The sequence below is a fragment of the Diadema antillarum genome, unplaced genomic scaffold (genome assembly GCF_040938485.1).
Source record: "Diadema antillarum isolate AM-2024a unplaced genomic scaffold, OU_Dant_1.0 seq00000547_RagTag, whole genome shotgun sequence".
Classification (NCBI taxonomy): domain Eukaryota; kingdom Metazoa; phylum Echinodermata; class Echinoidea; order Diadematoida; family Diadematidae; genus Diadema; species Diadema antillarum.
In genome coordinates, this window is record NW_027271493.1 from 220,436 (window position 1) to 226,609 (window position 6,174).

The following is a 6,174-nucleotide window of genomic DNA, read 5'->3' on the forward strand; positions in this document are numbered from 1 at the left end:
TTAATGTGGTGTCAATAATATTTCATGCCTCTGTGTTTGATAAGGAGTACTGTGTGTTTGGAGATAAACACATTGTTTTGAGCTTCATGATTTTGACTATGTACCCTGGAAACGAATGACTTTTTTAAATGTTTAGACTTGTACAAATACCTGTAAATAAAAATAATCTATATTAGAATGTGCATCTGTGTCATATCCAATTAATAGGAGTAATGAGTGTATGAGTGTAAGAGGATATGACTGCATATCTTCTGTTTCTTCTTCAGCATTTTTTCTTAATCCTTTTCCCTTTTTTTCATTCCTCCTTCGTACAATGTGCTGGATAAATATGATTGTACTCAAGAAGATGTACATGTAGTACAGTACATGTATTTCTTGCAAACACACAAGCAACTCCATGAAGTTTGATGAGAACTGATGATAACTTTTCATACTTTTTGGGAATGAAACCCAAACATACATGTAGACTGATGGAATCCAGAAATATTACGTTACTGTAAAAGTGGAAATTTTTGTGGTGTTGAAATTTTCGTGCATTTCGCACAACCAGAACTAGCACGAAAATAAAAGCACACAAACAAAAAGCGCGCAAAAATATTTTTGCTTGCCATATGTTTCAGTAGTTGATGTCCTATGATTTTGTGGAATTAAAAACATGCGAAACTCTTCTTACCCAGCCGACCGCGAAAAATTAGTCGAGCAAAAATATCCACTATTACAGTAGTATAGTGCACTCCTGTTGTAAAGAACACAGTTATGTTGAAATTCCCAGATGCTGCAAAGTAAAAATTCAGGCCATATTATCAGTTCTATATTTTGTATTGTTTATTTGTTCAGTTATAGCGAAACTTTGAAAAAAACGAAAGAAAACTGCCAGTCCCAAGGACTTTGTTTTAATAGAAGTCGACTGTAGAACACATCATTGAAGTAAAAGGGAAAATCGGACCATCCTATCAAAGTTATGAATTTTCAAAGTCTCGGGTTACTCCATTGCTGGTTGAGAATTAAAAATGCATCAGCAGGTTTTGATTTTAATGCAGAGCAACGATCTTAAGAACTGTAGAGAGAATTCTACAAAATTTAAATTCTGCTACGAAAGTACACATTTCCTTGACTTGTTACTGGCAAATGACAAGATTACTATTCCCTGCTTTCTGAAAGTGGTTAGTCTAGTGTTCTTACATTATAATATTCTTCCCATCAAGCAATGGAGGAACTGAAACTAAAAATTCACAAACTTTTGAACAATTTGTCTACTGTTTTCATTTTCTACTAATATTGTAGCATTCACTGTTTCATTCCCATTTAAGAAATAATAATCAAATTTGGTATCTTTTATGCCTCTCTTTTCCTGCATGTATATATGTATATCTATCTACCTATCTACCTACGGTATATATGTATGTATATATATATATATATATATATATATATATATATATATATATATATATATGTGTGTGTGTGTGTGTGTGTGTGTGTGTGTGTATATGTGTATACACAAACACACACACACACACGCACACACACACACACACATATATATATATATATATATATATATCCTAGTGGGCCTTGAATGACTTGAACTTAATGGTGTCTTCTCAAGCATACTGCACTGTTAAAGTGCTATGTGCCATAAATGTTCTTTGCCAAATCACATTTATCATGAATTCAACAGGATCTACAAGTATTTGTAATTTTAAGTGTGAAGTTGGCATTAAATCAAGAGATATAATGATAATGATAATAATAATAATTGTAATTTCCAATAACATTCATAGAGACTTCAGAAGTCTCTATGCGCTTTACAATTCCTATGGTAACAATACAATGAGAAAATACATATGTAATACAATGCAAATAACAACAACAACAAAGAAATTACGAAAAATGACCAAAGTATTGATTAAATAAATAAGACATGCATGTTATCAAACACTTTATTAAACGCTTACAGAAAAAAAAAACCTGTAGCTCAATTATATTCCATAATACATAATTTTATTTCCAGGGTAGAGTCAGAAATGGTGAAGTTCAAGCATCTTTTGCTCCCTTGTGATTCATAAAAGTATGAAATATCTTATAAATCTATGTTGATATATAATTCAAATATAGCTCAAAATTATGTCATGAAGAGCACTCAGCACTGTCTCTTTTGCAAAATTTTCAGCAAGAAATGACCGCTGCGCTGGACAGCGGAAAAATTAATGTTTTCAAAGGGGTGTCGATGGAGATACGTGTGGTCGAATTGTTTTGATATCGATTGTCTGGCTACCCAAACACAGGAAACAGTTTGCGTGGGTGGCCGTCGTGGCTTGTCGAGTCGCTCGCGAGACAGCTCGACAGCTGCACTGTACTACTGGCACTGCTGCTGCTGTCTGGTGTGGGTACATCCTCCTCATCAAGCGCTGCGTACGTGGACTTGAATATGGCCCCGTGGTAGAAACGACGCCTAACGTTACAGGTGTAGATTTCCGGATTACAGAGACTTTAATAGACATGACAATTATTTAGTGGGTCTACATCGATTTATGCTGAACCACGCATACCATCTCGTCTGAAGCTTTGTAAGTACTGTATGTAAATTTAACTTGTCTGCGGCTTGCCAGACGTAACTTGCACTTGTTACACAGTCTCCACGGAATTTATCTTACTAACGTTAGCTAATGTATTAGGCCTAACGAGTACTAGGCTACTAGTATAGCGAGGTACCCGCACCTCGTCAGGGGCCCGAATACCGTCACCCCGCTTAAAATTGTTTTAAGCGAACTAAACAAAAATTTATGCCCGGGACTGTGTTCAGTATGCTTGAAACTTGGCAGGACCAAGCAAATTTTGGTGAAAACCGAACAGTTTTTCGCGAAAATCAGAAATTTTAATCGGAATAGGACCCTACGTGTTATAAGTATCACCACTGTCCCCGCACGCATCTTTTACGTGTATGTCTATGGGAGCATCACGGTCACCCGCACACGTCTTTTACGTGCTTTGTCTATGGGAGCGCGGGTGACGAGTTGCGGGCCCCTTCCTTAGCGCACAGCTATTTCGCATCGTTCGCGTTTGACGACGATAGCTGCAAATTTTCGATATCGATCAGTGAGCTTGTGATTCCATTGGAATTTTCAGCATTTTTCCTGTATGTGAGTTGGATTTCAAAGAATTTCAGTGGCGAAATGTGATTCAAATATGCGCAAACATTAACTATGACGAGGTGCGGGTCACCCAAGTATCTATACTAGTAGTAGTAACGTTAGAAGTCTAACTAACATTGTTGTTAACGTTAGACTCTAAAATAACGTTAGGTGGTCTAGGCCTACTACTACGTAGGTTATCAATGGTTATCCCCGACGTCGACGATAAGATCAAGGAGGTTCGAGAGATGGAGTGCCCTATAATTATTCAATCAGCTGAGCTGTCAGTTTTCTATGGATAGACTAACGTAGACAAAAGAATTCCACAGGTGCATTTGTGCCTTTGATGTTCGATGCTTGAAGCCGCCATCTTTCTGAGCAATCTGAAGATTCATTTTTAACGCTAACATAATATCGGGTAGGCCTATATATGTAGACAGAAAGATCCGTCTGTCCGTAGAACTCTTTTATATTTTGCCATTAACACTGTCCTCCGTCCTCCGCATACAGAGGGGATCCGTGAAGCCAGACGCAGTCTCCGCGGAACATTCCGCGACGAACAGATACAGACCAATCTTTCGGTCAAGCCTATATGCTGCTCATTTACAAATGCAATGAAATTTTACCTAATGATAAAGCATATAAAACAAAAGTCAATTCCGTCGAAAATATGTAAATGTTACAAAAATGTAAATCTGACCTGTATTTTGTGAAAGTGTTTGAAATTTTACCCTAATGCCTAGTAGTAATGGAAAGCCGGTTTTATCACTTTTCTCCTTATTTCCACCAAATGAAACTAATATGGTATCATCTTCAAGTATAGTTTGTTATCTGTTGTAAATTAATATGTCAGATTAATAGCGTACAGACACGTACAGTCGGGTAATTTTGATATCTTTTTCAGCAATATTTGAGCAATTTCTATTCGCGCACCCCTCTGCCCCCTGCCTGTGCCTTTACCATTGTCTGCCACCCATCATAAAGTAGGGATAACGAAAAGTAATTACCATCACAAAGACATATCTTCCTTGGAAAGCGGCTTGTGATTATGCAATGAGACACGAGTCAATTGTCTTCGCATCTGAGCGGCAGGTCCAATTTGACACATACAACTGTACGTTGGTAGGCCTACTTCTAATATTTTTGAGTGGCGGCTTCGAGCATGGGATCAAAGCGAATAAGACTGTTGTGACTCCATTTCTCGAACCTCCTTGATGAGATGTACAGTGTACTACAGACCATCCTTCGGTCAAGCATTTATAAACATAACTCTGTCCTAACAAAGAGACCGAACGTAGACCCCTCTACTAGTGGTACTAGCACTGACTAACGGATAGTGTGTACACTGCTACAATGTCTCATGCAAAAAGATGGTTTAATTTAGATCTAGACTAGTATTAGTAAGAAATCGAATCTGGGTGTTGTGTAAACTGGAGTATTAAACACACCAACTTCATTTCATGGCAAGCTTGACTGAATTCAGTCCAATCTCGAGCGCTTTACGCAACCCTATTCTGCGAAACACAGCCCGAACGCCAAACAAGGAACGCCCCAGGGTTAACGCAACCCTAACGTTAGATCTCCGTATGTTAGGTAGTTAGATGAGTTTGTTCATCATGTAATTGCATAATAGAAATAAGGAAGTGATTACAAACTCCAAATTTCAGATTTACGTTGTGTTTTTGTTAGCAAGCTTTTATGCCTGAATACGCCTACGGTTTTCATCATCAGATCATGACAGAGACAGTCTGACTCTATGCAGGCCCCTAAAGATTTTCTACAAATATATTCAACCAAACAACTACCTACAGTTGTATTACTAGACTCTAATATGTTGTACTGCAAGGATACCATGTGTACTTAACAGGTAGGCTGGTCTATTCGAACTATACCCTCTACTGTATTTGTAGATCTAACAAACGTTACATGTTGTGTAGACCACTAGAGTGCGGAAGAATAACAAAAGCAACAGAACAATAAAAATCTCGCCTCAGCAGAATTTCAAATGTGGAATGATGATTTTTAATAGTCTGAACTGCTTTACAATATCATTAGCTACTGGTACTACAACTAGTAAATGATTGGGTGTCTAACACATCGTCACCCTAATGTTTTTCTATCAACATATTTAAGATACAGTATATCTCATAATTTGCCTGAAATTGTAGTCTCATGTGTTGAAAAGAAAATAGAGTCTACTCTGAATTCACAAGCGCGCATTGAAGATGCGTGGTACCAAGTTGGCAATTTTAAAGCAACCACAAATGCAGGGCTGCCAACTCTAGGACGCTGACTGTGAGACTTACACACATTTTGACCAAATCTTATGCTCTCACACTGATCTTACATCATCTCACGCACAGACACACACACACACACACAAAAATCCCAGACATTTTGATTTCATGATACACCTGTAGGGGCAGAACCCCACGGATCTCTGAGTCTGCATCAAGCTTTAGGGCAGTTGAGTTTATTTCCCCCGTATTGATTTAAATCACATTCTGTAGTTTTGCTATAGGTTGGTTTACCGTGCAATCAAGGACAAAACAATTTGATTGGCGGTCATGTGGTTGTGTAGTGAGAAAAGTTCGCTCGCGCTGGAAGTTCGACCATTGTCCCAACCAGTGAATGTTGCGCTGTGTACATAAATGTACTTTACATGATAGGGCCTATACGGACATGCTATGCACGGCCAGCCGGCAAAAGCCAAAAACTGAAGTGCTGTGACGTGAAAGCGTTACGCCATGCATACGGCCTGGCCTATGCATATTGCATGCTTGAACGTTCAACTTCACAATTAATTTGCATTCATTTCTATGCAATCTTACCTTACCGGTTAACCACACCAGTGGAGAACTTATAAGTGGCCAACAGAGATTTTATCACTAATTTTAACATAAATACTCATTTTTAAGAGTACTAAAAAAATACACTTTAGTATGCAGCAAATGGCCCCGATTTAAGCTCCCTGCTATGGGATCGAGGGGGAACACTCCCTCACAAGATCTCATTCTCTCCTGTTAGTCAATATATGTTG